Here is a 15,880-nt window from a genome sequence, read left to right on the forward strand (position 1 = left end):
TTCCATCCCAAACCCAAGGGCTTAAACTCAGTAATATTATAAAGGAGCAAAAGAAACCTGGTTTTCTTTCAGCTTCTTTGTGTGTGTGTGTGTGTGTGTGTGTGTGTGTGTGTGTGTGTGTGTGTTACGTATGTAATGTAAATACATTTAAATATATAAACTATATAATTATAAATTTACATCAACATTCTTGCAGCTCAGCCAGTTTTCCAGCTTCCTATATCAAGGAATGAAGTAAGAGGCTTCTTCTGAGTTTTGAAAGGAGACTAGAAGAGGAAAAGGGTGACATTTTAGTCTTAGGAAATGTACCACAGCAGTAGGAAAGTCAGAATACACATAGCAATGGATAGTAATATTCAGAAACTTAAGTGGAGATGAATGGACAAAGCCATTTTAGTTCACCAAGTTGCCTTGTAGTAGTTGGTAGAATCAATGTGGTTGTGCTAGCTTGAGAGAGTGTGTAGTGGTATTGGGAGAAGGAAGATTAATTTTGACTCTACTTATTAAAGGAGTTCTGGTGTGACATGGTAAAACCAGGGGTGGAGATCATTTTGCACGTGTGTGTTGAGTGGAGAGGCAAATGTGAGGAAAAAAGTGACAGAAAAAACTTGCCCATAGTTAGCATAAATATGACTATGTTCCCTTTAGTGAAGGAATTGCCAATAAAGCCATGAATTTTTTTAAAAAGTTAACTGTTTTAAGTTTGGTTGTGAAACTCTGGATTATTCAGGTAGCCTTTATAAAAAACACCTTTTTCAGAGTTTACTGTTTAAGTTAATTCATAGATAGTGTCTACAAATAAATTCTCTAAATTTGAGCAAAATTTATAGTCCCAGAAAATTGTCTGGGCCAAGTCTTAGCAGCTTGTAATATGAAATCACTCTCTAGGTGAATTCCAAACATTACGTCTTTCTCTCTGAGAAATAAACCATAGAAAAATCCACAGTTCCCTACAAACCACATTGTACTTTGAGGTTTATAACAGCTTGCATTCAAATCACCTATTGTTTGTAACAACTCTAGTTTAGGAATAGGATGCAATCCCACATGGTCTACCACTTGAACAATTTAGCCAGAAAAGCCATGGATAAATCTTTACTTAGTAAATGTTTCTGGTAAAATCTGAATCACAGCCAACTCAGAGTTAGTTAAAGCTCTGAATATCCCTTCAAATTGGTAGACACTTCAATTTTTTTTTTTCATAGCAAGTGAACCAAACAAAATGTAATTTGGGTCAGAACCTGAACAGCTCCTTTGAATAAAACATATCTTAAACTTGGGTCTTTTTTGTCCTTCTTTTATTTGAAGTGTCTCTACACAGCAGAAATAAAAGAAAGTATTTTTATGTAATAGTGTTAATGACCAGATGCTCAATTATAGTAAAAAGAGTTTAGGACACATCAATGTTTAGAGTATCACTCTAACCCTTGCTGATATAGTGACTATGACATTTTGATGTCCAGAAATTGGGCCCTTAATACATTTATCAAATCTATCATTAATCTTTAAATTTTGAATTCAACTGAGGCTTATTACTTTGGTTCTCAAAACTTATCTTCTGCATATAGTAATTTTATTATGAATAACCTTTTAGAAAGATTTTATTCCAAAAACCATATTTCACAATTTGCCAAAATGCCTTATACTTTTCAAAAGAACTTAGGTTCAAATCTAAAATTAAGGAGAAAATATTTAAATCCCATACATGTCCCATATAACATCCCATAATGTCAAATATATTTGGCATAGTTTTAAGGAAATATATAAATATGGAGCATGTGCAGAAGTCATGAGTCTTAATCTGTAAATCATTCACAAGAGTCACTCTCAAATAATTCAGTGTATGGACAAGATTAGTGCAGGGAAAGAAACTGAGGTTACTAATGGTTTGGTACAAAATATGATTTTTCTTGAATGAAGGCTTAGAATTGGGGTTTCTGTCAGAGATAGAATGATACAAAATGACAGAATGACGGCAATCAAGGACTCAGAACTATGATAAATGGAGACAGAGTTTATAGTAAACATTCTACCACTTAAACACTCTTCTCAAATCTGCTTTCCACCATCCTTTTCCCTCTTTTCTGCTACTCTTAAGCTGGCTTAAACACAGTTAACTGAAGTAAAAAATTCTACCAGAAGATATATAGCTAATGTTCAAAACCTTGGAACTGTGAGAAGCCCTGGGTAGCTGCCTTAACTCCTAAAAATGGAATTTAAAAGAAACGAATTTCTTTTCAAAATTTACCCACAGATCAGTTAAAAAAACATCAATATCTCTGAGTCATGCATTTGGAAAAATATCATTTTTCAACTCTAGGCAATCTTAAAAATTGCTGTAGCATATAAAAACACAAACATACCAATAGCTCTGGTCATAAGAGTGCAATGGCCTAAATCTTCTGGCCAACAAGCATCTTCTGTGTCCAGGAAGTAGTATTTTAAAATAAATTTCTATGCCCATGGTAACTCCCATTTTGAAATGAAACACAAAATCTGTATTTTCTCTTTATAAAATGATACAGATCAATATTTGACTAATGTTACAAAACTCAACAAGGATATTGCAAAATAATTTAAAATTTTGATATACAGGCAGTTAGGTTCCATTTCAATACACTATTCTGAAAAATGTTGCTTTTCTTTTTTTTGGAAAAAAGTAAAAAGTATCTTAGTTACTATGATAAACCAGCTTTTCAGCAGTGGATCCTGCCAGCAAAGCCTTAATATATCTGATTTGTCAAAGTCACCACTCCTGCTAATCTATCCCACCAATGTCAAACACTGAGAGCTATCACCTATACATTTTGTTGTGCAGTGTAGAGAGAAAGATGGAAAATGGGCAGAAAGTAATCTGCACAAACATCAAAATAAATGGCCTTTTTGAGGACAGCTACAAGAAAAATGCAAGAAAAATTAGAAAATCAGCTGTATTTTATGAATTTTTTTTTGCAACTCTCTCTTTGCCTATACTGTTTGCTTGAATGTAAATTATTCCTAACTTTACTATTTTGGTAAGTTAATGAACATTTTAAGACTACACAAATATTTCCTATTAGTGTCAAAATATTATGCGTTTCACTGCATTATGCAGTCATAGTGGAGTAAATAAAATAAGGTTAAAAGTAAAATACTTTTAAAGCAATATTATTATTATTGTCATTTAACCTAAAATAAAATTATTTATGCCAGAGTGTTAATATTATGTCAGTCTATAAATATTGTATTTAAATTAAAAAATTGTCTTTAGGAAGTTTCAAAAACCATACGGTAACCAAATTTGTTTTTAATTCTATCAACATGAATGAAATTTTCTATAATGGGACAACTAAGAATTTGACTATCAACTGTATGATACCTTCTCCTATTGAATGCATGCATGCACATGTGTGTGCGTATATATATAAATACATGCATAAATGGGTGATTGTGTATTTATAGGACAAATATTGTCCTATAAATACATGGTCAAAAATTCTGGAAGTGCTTCATAGTAGAAGAGATTAAATGTAAAAACTAGGGAAATACAAATATTGATGTGTTAAAATATCTATTCCTAAATACATTGAAAATTATTAGCAAGACTCTTCACATTCTCAATAAGGAGAAAGTCAAAGTGAGGACGTTTGTTGTAAACATGTGTCCATTTAGGTCCATAAACCATACAAGCTAGATATTTAGACAAGTGTTGAAGATGCAGAGCAAAGGGGAATTAAGGGGGCCTATATTTTCTGGATATATAATCTTCCACTTTCACTATAATTCTATAGAAATCAAAATTATTAGTATAGATTAGCAAATCAGAAAAATTGCCCTGAGTATTTGTGATAGCATGCAAGAAATAAAAATTAAAGTGAGATTTCTCTTCACAGTTTAGACTTATTGGTTAACTGACATACATAATAAAACAAAATAGAATGAAATAAGTATTAGGAACACTGGGTTTAGGTCAGAAAAACCTAGGTTCCAGAACCATTTCATCTACACGTTAGCATCGTTAATCCTATATTTCTTCATGTGTAAAAGGGGAATAATAATAGTGCTTCTTATGGTTGTTAAGAGGTTTAACCCTTCTCTTTAAATTCTACCCACCTATTTTTCCAGCAATCACTGCAAGTGTATTGTGCTTTCTCTGGATGGTTAGAACTTCTCTTATGTTGTATACAGTGTTCTGTCTTTATCTTCGAGTAAAATTTAGTACCTTTCTTTTGATATATAAAGAGAGTTTTGGGCTATAGTGTTTTTTTGTTGTTATTAGATTTAACAATTAGCTTTCAAGCTTGCCTTTACTCTGATTGACTTACCAAATTAATTTTACAGTCATAACTAAGAAATTGCTGAGTGTTCTAAGTGATATCTGTTCACTTCCTAAAGCACTGAAACCCACTGATGCATGAGTGAGACTGGCTAGGTTTGAACACCATCATCATCATTGCAAACAGTTGTATAGCGTGTAGTATCTTGTGCCAGGCACTATTCTAGAGACCATATTTATTAAATCTTTTAATTCTTATAACTCTGTGGAACACATCTTATTATATCCATTGCATAGATGATAAATCTGAGGCACACAGAGATGACATAACTTATTCAAAGCCACAGAACTGTTAAGTGATAGACCCTGAATTCAAGCTCAGGCAGCAAAGCAGTGGCTGCAGACCTCTTGGCCTGAACATTACACCAAGCTGATTTCATCGTAATTTAAGAAGAATGAGATATGCGGTGGCCTGGTATTTTCAAAACTGTTATACATATTACATCTGTATTTGGTGATTTGGATCCTGACAGTGGCAAGTTCTAGTTAGCACTGAGTCCATTCTCTTACCCTTCAGCTCCAAGATCTGTAATGTCTTGCACCAAACACCAAAGAAAATTACATGATGATCGTTTTCCGATGAGAATCTGAAAGTACTGCATGCATATAACTTCATCAATACCTTGGGGTTTTGTAAGGTCAATGGAAGGGTATTAAACTTGCATTTGTTTAACAAAGTTTACTTCTGATTATAGAGGGACCTTACAAGTGATTCTGTCTCTGTGTAATTTAAATAGAGTGCTAATAAAACTAATGATAGTAATAATAATAATCTATACCTATATTGATAACTATATACTCTATTTCATGGTATACTCATTAATGATAGTAATAATAAAAATCTATACCTATATCAATAACTATATACCCTATTTCATGGTAAACCCTTTCCTCTTTTCATAATAGAAGCAAGCTATATAAACACAATACACATGCTTAAAATCTAATGAGGACCTTTCACTTTGAAACTATATTCTCAATATTAGAGGGATACCACCTATTTAATGCTCATCTAAATAGGCAATGTTATGGCATCTGCCTCTTCTCTACTCTGAATGTGTGGTCCATCATTGCCAATGATTTTCTGGGTATTTTCTATTTCAGCAATTTCCTTTGAGCATTAGTGTGTGTTTTCATCTGAAGAAAATGGGGAATCTTATGCTGCCATTCCTTCACCCTTTGACTCAAAGTTTGCTTCCTTATTACTAGACAATGAGAATAGTAGAAGAGGAAACATATCATCATAATAAAATTCTAATAATTATTATTTATTGATTATTTGTAAGGTGCCAGACACTACACTAAATATGCATATCATCTCAGGTAATGTTCACATATAAAGTATAAAAATCATATGTAGAATTAACAAGTATCATTGACCTTACACAGTTAAAGAAACAAAGGCTTAGGAATGTTAGGCAATCTGCCCAAGGTTCTACAGCTAACCTGCAGCAGAAATGGTTCTGGGATCAAGCCTCTGCTCCTAATGAATACTTCCCTTCAGTGCTATATGGAGGCACGACTACAGTTGTAAGGTATGAAGAAAAATCACATCTAAATATGTTTCTCTGCCTTCTTACAGAATTGTCCTGTTCCAGTGTCCATGCCTCATTTTTTTGAACAGCTTTATTGAGATATAACTGATATGCAAAGAATTGCACATATTTAATGGGTCCATGCCTTGTTAATGTCAGCTGACAGGGGCCGGAGGTATTGGGAAACAAAGGAAATCACACGTTTGGGATACTACTCTTATAGCTTTGTTCTATGTACTTCTATGAAAGAAGAGGGTTGTTTCCTAAGGAGGGACCACCTTATCCCTCTAATGGGAAGGTTTGACGCTCCCTTTCTAGATTTCCTCGTGGAATAATGTGCAGCATAAATTGACATGTACTACACACTTATAGCCATGATTTGAATCATCTACTTACTGGAAAGGTAGGGACTACTATACACAGCATCATTACAATGCTACATCAGCACAGTTACAATGTTTCGATATTAAAATAATTTTCTGCTTTTTACTTTCCATCGCTTCAAAATGAAGAGTTTCTAACATCATAAGGCCTGTATTTGGCCAACTGAAGTATTCTTTTGATTAAATTACAGAAAAATTTGGCTCTCTCAGTCTCCTTACACACACACACACACACACACTTGCATATGTGCAGACCCCCACACACATACACACACATTCAGGAAGGGAAGCATCCATATCCTTAGCAGTCATATTTTTAGTTGTCCAATAATAAGAAATTCTGTTCCATTTATATTTATATTGGTGGAAGTGAAATACATGATCCCCATACGTGTTCTAAAATATCACAAAAGGTGAACCTTTTCACTCACATAGAGTATTTAAATCTAATATAGTATAAAATCTGTGTCAAATTACTTTATATTAGGTTACAGAAATAGGAAACATATGTATTATATATAATTCATAACTGAATTCTTTATCCAGATTATCTCATTTAATTCTATAAAATAGATGCTATTATCTCCATGTTAGAGATGAGGAAATGCAGTTGTAAAGGGTTTAGGTTAAGTACTCAGGTTCTTACAACTGGTGGGTGATGAAACTAGGATTTGAACTAAGGCTATCTGTTCCTCAAGTACTTGTTTTCAACTATGCATCTACAGAGAGCAAGTCAGGGAGCATAACAGAAAAGAATTTCTGAAGGTGCCTCAGTTTCATCATTGCTCATTCACAAAAGGATGCTGGAAAGTCCAGTTTCTTTTAGCTTGGTACAGTAAAGAACTAAGCATCAAGATCCTGATACTAAAACATTCTGATTTTTTTTTTTTAGTGGCAAATGTAGTAGAGCAATAAAGGAAATAATATTCTTCACACAGTCATTTACTTTTCAGAGTATAAAATCAGTAATATTTTATCAAAACTATATCTAATATGAGACTCCATCTATCGATCAGCAATCTGTTTATTATATATGTATTTGTATAATTAAATAATTTGTACATTTTACTTCAAATCTTAAAAAGTAATCAGCAATCATAAAATAAATTCAAAGTTAAACATAGTGTAAAATCCTATGTTTGGTATATGTTTTTTCTGCTCCAACCAATTAACTATATAATTTAGCTCATGACCAGGTTAAATTTAGGATTTTTAAAATGTATTATTGGAAGATAAATAGGACATGAGATTTTAAAACCTACATGCAACTATCTATCTTTACCTTTTTTAGGTATAATTCATTTTGGACCAACTTTTCTTGGTCACCTCGAGCCCTCATCCATACATTTACATGTGGTTTTTCAGGTTAAACTAGGTCAAAGAAGAGATGATCTGATATACTTAGTAGTCAACAAAATTTAAGGTTTAACTGTCAGCTTGAAAGAAAATCATAATTCCCTTGCAGCTACAATATTTGTAGTTCCAAATATCTGCAAATGATTTCTCCGACTTTCCATATAGTTCCATTCAAGATTCTACCAACATTTTTAACAGCTATTAAAAATCTATGTGTACTCCAAAACTTTGTACACCATCCTTGTTGTAACCTATGAGAAAGTAATTATTCTTCATATTTGTCTATTGAATTAACTGAGGATCAATGAGTTTAAGTAATTTTATCAAGATTACAAAATCAATAAGAGTGAAAGATGGAGTCTAGTATAAAAACTAGTATCTTCCCATCTCTACTTCCAAGACTTGTTGACTAAAGCATGGAACCCTTTGCAGTCTTTACTTCAGTGTCCAAAGTGAATATCAGCAGGATCACCAGCTTCAGCCCTCACTGAATGCTACTTCCAGCCTGACTTCTAGTTGCTGTTTTGGCTGCTTCTTTATCTACTTGGTCATTAAAAAACACATTCTGTTTTGCATACCAGAGCTGTAGGGATTTTCAAACAGTGTTCCATGGAGCTTTGGGGTTATATCTGGATTGTACTACAGTTACATTTGAAAATAAAAGTTGTATTTTTAAAATTTGAGTATTACCCTAAGTATTTACAAATACAAATTTCATCCTAATGAGTCAAATATTTTAAAGTTTTTCTCATCCCCAAACAACAAACTAATGAGTCCAAAATTATTTTATGCCAGCACAATTTAGGTATCTTAAGGAAAAAATATTTTTAAAAAAACCAGACATGGTTCTTTCCTAATGTTGTATTTACCCTGGGGGACTTCAAACATTGTATATTGTGAAAATGATAGTCCACACGCTACTGATACCACTTCATGTCACTTCTATAGATTTCAGAGTGTCACTGTCCAATTTCTGATGGAGGATCTGACACCAACGATTCTGGTTGTAGTTTGCATTTTCCATTACCTAATACAAAACTCCCTAAGGCAAACGATCTTTTATAAATATAAAAGCCTACCTTGCTTCTCTTCAAAAACCTCTTTGAAAATATTTTCCAAATTTATTTCTAATCAAGGGTATGTTAATGGAAATGGAAAAGATGAATCAGGTGTGAGAGACTTGAGAACAAGAAATTGTAGGACTTAACATTTGATTATAAGGCATGGTGTCAGTCATATGTGACAGAGGAAACGAACATACTAATGTTTAGGGACAGATTGAAAGTGGGAATGATGGTTATTAAAATTGGGGTAGTAAAACAGTTACTGCAATGGTAACCTAACAAAAATATTAGAAATAGAAGAAAGTATGGTTGCCTTCTGAGCATTATTATGTAAAGACAATTGTTAGGGGATATCTGAAGCATCAAAATACCTCAAAAGAGTAATGGCTAACCTGTTTGTAGCAATGTGTGCCAGGCATTCTTGTAATTGTTTTATATATTTTTTTCTTATTTAATCTTAATCATTTTGTAGAGATGGAAATGCTGTTATGTTCATTACAATGATGAGGGAGTTTATACTCCTTGCCTAAATTCACAGACAGTGGTGGAAGAATTAAAACAAAGGTTGACAAACACAGGATCTTGTAGCCCTAACAATTAGCCTTGCCTAAAGAATTAAAAGTAATGAATGAGAACAATTTCCATAAGTTAGTTGTAGGGATTGTTTATTTATTCTTGTCATGAATTAGAGTATTTTCTCACAAAAAGATATGTGAATTAATGAGACGAAAACAAAAAACAAATTCTCCTTTTTTTTTTTACTTTTCTAAGTAAATGTCATTGGCTTCCTTAATATACTCTGTGTGTGTGTGTATGTGTGTTTGTGTGTGTATGTGCAGCATTAGGGTTAGCCATAAAGTATTAGTGTTAACTAAATAATGTTATGGGTGTTTTTTACATGTCAGGATAATTACGTAACAAACCACCCCCAAAAAAGTGTAGCCATGGTTATCAACCTAGAGTAATCACAACGTTTTTCCTGATGATACCACACACTTCCCACACAGTGTTAAATCTAGTCTCCCTTAGTCTAAGAGAGAAAAAGAAACAAGTAAATAATAAAATATCAGGTAATTATAAATTATATGAAGAGAAAGTGTGGTAAGTTTATACAGAGTGACCCTAGGAGTGGGGAGCCACAGCAATCTTTCTGAGGAAGTGGTATTAGAGATGAATGAAATGAGGGAGTTATCAATGAGTATATCTGCTTTAAATTTTTTTAAGCCAAGCCTACTTATGTACACCTAGAGACCTTTTGTTAGCTTATAAGTGTTCTTTAAAAATCATCCCATGTTCCCTGGCATCAGAGATTTTCTTTTTTTTTTAGCCCACCCGAAGCTTGGTGGTGTAAAATAGCAATCCCCCCCCTTTTTTTTTTAACAATTTGTTTATTCATTCACCTATTGATGGGCATAAGGAATGTTTCTTTTTTTTTAACATCTTTATTAGAGTATAATTGCTTTACAATGGTGTGTTAGTTTCTGCTTTATAACAAAGTGAATCAGTTATACATATACATATGTCCCCATATCTCCTCCCTCTTGCATCTCCCTCCCTCCTACCCTCCCTATCCCACCCCTCTAGGTGGTCACAGAGAACCGAGCTGATCTCCCTGTGCTATGCTGCTGCTTCCCATACATTAGAATATCTCTCTCAGTCTCCATGACCCAGCTTAGCTCAATTGAACAGAAATCAGTTATGTTGTGTCTTCCTGAATAGTACTCATCTGACTCTATAAAAAGTGCTAACAAAGTTTTAAATTTATCTACCAGTGGATCGCACATAATAACAAATTTGTCTGCTAAGAATCTGTTATATGGGGCTAAGCACATTTGAAAGAAATATAGAAAAAAACCTCTTTATAATTCCCAGAATATAATCTGGATTTTAAAGAGACAGGGCAAGTTGGAATTATCATATTTGAATTAACACCAGAAATAGTACACCTAGAAAAGTCAAAGCAAAGCAAAATGAAGCATGTCTATGATGGACAGATATCAATCTATACACCAAAGTATATGTTATACACACACACAGACACACACACACACCAGGCATATTAACCTTTTTTCACTGATACACTGTCATACATACACATGTATTACACTTGATACCTAATACAAGTCATTATCCTCCTCTCCAATAATTTCTCAACATTTCTGCATTATCTCTAGTCTTATTTCTCTCTAATTTTTTTATCCTGGATAAATGTTCAAATACTATCTGAAGGGTTCCACTATATAATTACTAATATAAAAAAGCAAGTGATATTTGCTTTTAAGTGAACTCTATTTTGAAATATATTCTCCAGAATAAGGGGTGAAGCAATTTATTTTTCTCCCTATTTATTGTAACCCAAAACAGTTTAATTAGTATAACTTCCATATTTAAACCATTTTCTCAGACATTTCTTTTCAATCTGATTAAAAACTCTCTACTGTGAATCTTTGTTTGAATCTCACAGACCTCAAAATAAAGATAACTACATCAACATTTGCACCATTTGTCATATGTTGACTCATTGTTTATTACTTATTTTGTCAAAAGGTAAGAATATCTTAGTATAACAAAAATCTGTTTATTCTATGCCCTTCACATGATTTCCTCTTTCTCCATTTCCATTTATTTGTATAGCTAAAGAAATAGTGAATATATGAAACAAGACAGTGACATTCAGTAGTAAAATAGAAAAAATCAAAACAGAAACATGATAGAATCTCATCAAATATTGTTTAGGGTAGAGGGTATTTTATTAGCTGATCCAAAATCTAATATGCTTGTCAAGTATATCCCTATTTTATCAGAGGATGAACCTAGCTATTGGTACACTTCGCTGTAAGATTGCTGATATTTAAAAATGTGTTTAAGTGTTAGTAATGAAGATCATAGAGAAAGGGAGGGAGGGAGAGAGAGAGAGAATAGGGAGAGGATTATTAAGCCCATACTGAGTTTTGTGGAGCTCCTTTTTTTTAAAATGTTGGACCATAGTTTATTCCTACAAAGGAAATTTGAAAAGCAATTAAAAAAGTAATTTTCTAAGAAGTAACATTTTAAAAAGCAGACTTTGAAAACATTGTCTGGAAGGAGGAAATGTGTGACAAAGTGTCTCATTGTCTTTGTGATTATGAAATAAGGCATTTGCATGCTGTTCATAAACTCAGGCTTTTCTCCACACAATGACAAAGTGCTAAGAATGTTTAAAGGGGGAAGAGATAATTTTACCTGGACTGGGCATGAGGCATGCTGGGAAGACATCATGATACAAAGTGGCCTCTACTCTAAGCCATAAAGGACAGATAAAACCTGGATACCAGACAATAGAAAAACCATGTTCTTGGCCTAAATAGCAAAAGCAAAGGCTTGAAGGTAAAAAAATTGGGGGGATCCTGCTGTGCCATACTCATCAGGGGGCACATGTGTTCTACTTGCTTTCTTTCCTCCTCATGAAATAGTGTGTGTGTGTGTGTGTGTGTGTGTGTGATGACAAAGTAAACTTTCTAAAGGTAAAGGTGATAATGAAAAGAAAAAAAAAATACATACATATATATATATATAGGAAACTCTTGTCCATCTGAAATTTATTTCAAAATTGGGAAAGGAGGAAACTAAATGAATTGGGACTTACTGCTGTTGTTGTTGCCTGTTGCAGGTGCCTAAGGGCAACATACAGTCTTTAAGAGGGAAGAAACCACAGAATGTTAACTGAATTATTGTTATTGTTATCATTATTATTATTTTAACTATAAGGACTCGTGATATAATTTCTTTTTTTTTTTTTTGGCTCAGCTCACTTTCAGACCAGACTCTCTTTAAGGGGCAGGGTTGTCTTTATATTTCTTTCAGTACGACGTACACAGCTCAAGTACTTAAAATGGGTTGTATTAAATGTATGCAGAATTTAAAAGAGGGTAAAAGGGAAAAATGGCATTGCAACGGTTTTTCAGGCTCATGTAAAAGGGTGGAATTATTTTTTAATCTGAAAAATTAATTCTCATTGCATTTATTGTTGCACCTGACTGTTCCTGACTCTGTGTGTAACATAGCTTTACGTATTTTTCCTTAACTACAATCTCAATACAAATTATTTTCAAGTATATGTGTTGAATCATCTTTAAATCTATGCAGATATTATATATTACATTTCTTTTATAAGCTGCATATTTCTTTTCATTGAAATATCTAGCAAGGTAGAGAGTCAATAAATGCTTATTAAAATGATCAAATGAACATGAATATTTATTAGTGATTTATTAGAGTGACATTGCCAGCTGCTTATACCTTTGAAGCTGGGAATACTACTCTGGGATAAATTTCTAAAAAGATTCATATTAAAATCTCATAGATTTTATATATATATATATATATATATATATATATATATATATATATAAAATCACACATGTAATTCAGCTACTGAAAACTACAGACAAGTTCACCTCAAAACAGATTTAGCGTTCAAGGCAGGTGATTGGTTATAAAGTCTTTTTGATATTTACATCATCATTTTCTGAACAAATGTTTACCAGGAAAATGAAGAGTTATATAATGCAAACTTAAAATGACAAGTTTCTGTAGGGATTACATTACTGTAATGTATAAATCTGCCATTATCTAAAATTAATTGTGCACATGTCAAATATTTGTATATATTTATGTGTATATATACATAGGCGTGTATTTATACTCTCAACTATTTCCTGTCATTTTAGATAGATATGAATTCAGTTAGAGTTTATAACAAGGAAAGATTTTTGTGGAAATATTGAAGCATATTACAGATCGAAGAAATTGTTGTGAAAAACAAAATCTTGTATCTTGTATATATATGTAAAGTTATATTATTGAGAGCTGCATGCAGACAAACTCACCCAGAATTACTATCCCCAGCTTTCCCAATTTTTAAAATGAAAGGAAGCTAGAGTGGTCTGAAATGCCTGCAAGCAAACCCAGAGGGCAAATTTGGTTGGGTTCTTGAAGCTTTATGGTGGTGAGCTGCTGGGCATTAATAACATCACTGGTCAGGGGAAAACTTAAACACATGGATTCACTCTCAGCCATGGTGTTAGAACACTGACTTTTTTCCTTTTGTCCTGACCAGGAGATCTAGAGTATAAAACATAAAATAACACCACATTTCATTCTCCAGAAGAGTACATTAAGACTCCCCTACCTCCAGTACAAATTTAACATGTACAGTATGACTTAGTGTTTCAGTTTTATTTCACTATAACGTACAGGCAAAAAGCATCATGAAAAAACAGTTCAAAAGGAAAGAAATCATTTTATGACTTGTTACATAGAACAGCTTCTCTTCTCCCTGACCGCATTATGGTTTAAAAGGATTTCTTATCAAACTCTCACTATAGCAAAGAAAAAGAAAGCTCTCTTACCAGAGTGGAATAAAGCTTCAACCTTGCTATAACATTTTCTGCAGCTTTTGTTTGAAAAGACAGACCCAAAGCGGCTTTGTGCAAACAACTGATCTGGCTGATCTCCAGTCCCTGCACAAAAAACAGTATAATTGGCTCTCAAAAAAATGTTGTAAACATTCATCATGATGGCACTTGCATGTTGAATCTAGTCACTGTTACCCTAGTAAACTTTTTCCAAACAGGCCAATTACGTTTCTGCTTTCAATACTTGCTGTTTGATTTTCTCTATTCATTGCTGAGATTAGTATCTTTAAAGAAAACATGAATTTGTGAGTGTCAGTTCTACTACTATGTCAATACATTTGGGTTCTGAAAGTGTGGTTCAAGGTTTTTTAAAAAGCATTTTAAATCAGATGACATAGATAAATACATTTACTTGGCATCTATTGTGTCTTCATTTTGAAATTTGACAATATTCAGTCCCTTATTTATATGCTAATGAGAGATCAGTATTATTAGGTCTCTTTCATTCCTATTTGATAAAAGTCAGGTGACCACTCCACATCTCTACTTTGCACAGAAACCACATCAGTAATGTCTACAACATACCCTAGAGTCTGAGACCAACTATGTTGGATTTCTAAGTCTTGTATTCCACTGTTCCTGTTCGCAAACCTTCAGAGGGGTCCAAACACAATCATATCCTTTAATTTTTATGGGAGCAATGAAGGGTTACACAGCTGGACTTTTTTCTTATTTTTAAACATATAATATTCATGAGAGCATTAACTGATTATAACTGTGAGAGGCATATTTATTACCAAGAAAAAGTGAACACAAGATCAAAAACTAAGCTTCAATGAAAAACAATCTCAAACTGTATCATTTCTAACAATGATCTGAGCAATACATTGATCTTACAACCATATTGGGTATGTGATCTTTGCCTTGCTTCCCAAGTGTATGAAGCCTGGTTAATAGTTATCAGCAGTGCCACCATTTGAAAAATATGAATTAACTGCATAGAAGGTTGTGGGGCTATTTTGCATTTTTATATTTGATAGTTTAGTTTTCATCATACAAATTATACAAGTATATCAAAACAATTTATGACTATACAAATTATGATTGTATAAATCTCTAAAAATATAAATTATGACAATTTATGTTTCCTAGAAGTAAAAATCTAGATATTCTACAAGTGTAAAATTCTATGTATTGCTGAGCCTTTAAAAGTAACATCTTTGAAAAGGGGGAAAGATGGCGGAGGAGTAAGACGCAGAGATCACCTTTCTCCCCACAGATACACCAGAAATACATCTACATGTGGAACAACTCCTACAGAACACCTACTGAATGCTGGCAGAAGACCTCAGACCTCCCAAAAGACAAGAAACTCCCCACCTACCTGGGTAGGGCAAAAGAAAAAAAAAATTAATTAAAAACAGAGACAAAAGAATAGGGACGGCACCTGCACCAGTGGGAGGGAGCCGTGAAGGAGGAAAGGTCTCCACACACTAGGAAGCCCCTTCGCGGGCAGAGATTGCGGGAGGCGGAGCGGGGAGCTTCGGAGCCGCGGAGGACAGCACAGCAACCGGGGTGCGGAGGGCAAAGCGGAGAGATTCCCGCACAGAGGATCGGTGCCGACCGGCACTCACCAGCCCGAGAGGCTTGTGTGCTCACCCGCCGGGGCGGGCGGGGCTGCGAGCTGAGGCTCGGTTTCGGTTTCGGTCGGAGCTCAGGGAGAGGACTGGGGTTGGCGGCTTGAACATAGCCCGAAGGGGTTAGTGCGCCACGGCTAGCCGGGAGGGAGTCCGGGGAAAAGGCTGCACCTGCTGAGGAGGCAAGAGACTTT

At 33.9% G+C, this 15,880-nt stretch overlaps 1 protein-coding gene across 1 annotated transcript in view; it reads right to left on the reverse strand.

The window, feature by feature from the left end:
* The window catches only part of MGAT4C (MGAT4 family member C), a 359,247-nt gene extending 345,080 nt beyond the window's left edge, over positions 1-14,167 (reverse strand). The window contains exon 1 of the mRNA XM_007468628.1: positions 14,044-14,167. The gene's annotated coding sequence lies outside the window, so the exon portion shown is untranslated. The remainder of the gene's footprint in view (positions 1-14,043) is intronic.
* Positions 14,168-15,880: the final 1,713 nt, after the last annotated feature.

Source organism: Lipotes vexillifer, unplaced genomic scaffold (genome assembly GCF_000442215.2).
Source record: "Lipotes vexillifer unplaced genomic scaffold, Lipotes_vexillifer_v1.1 scaffold1404, whole genome shotgun sequence".
In the NCBI taxonomy this organism is placed as follows: Eukaryota; Metazoa; Chordata; class Mammalia; order Artiodactyla; family Lipotidae; genus Lipotes; species Lipotes vexillifer.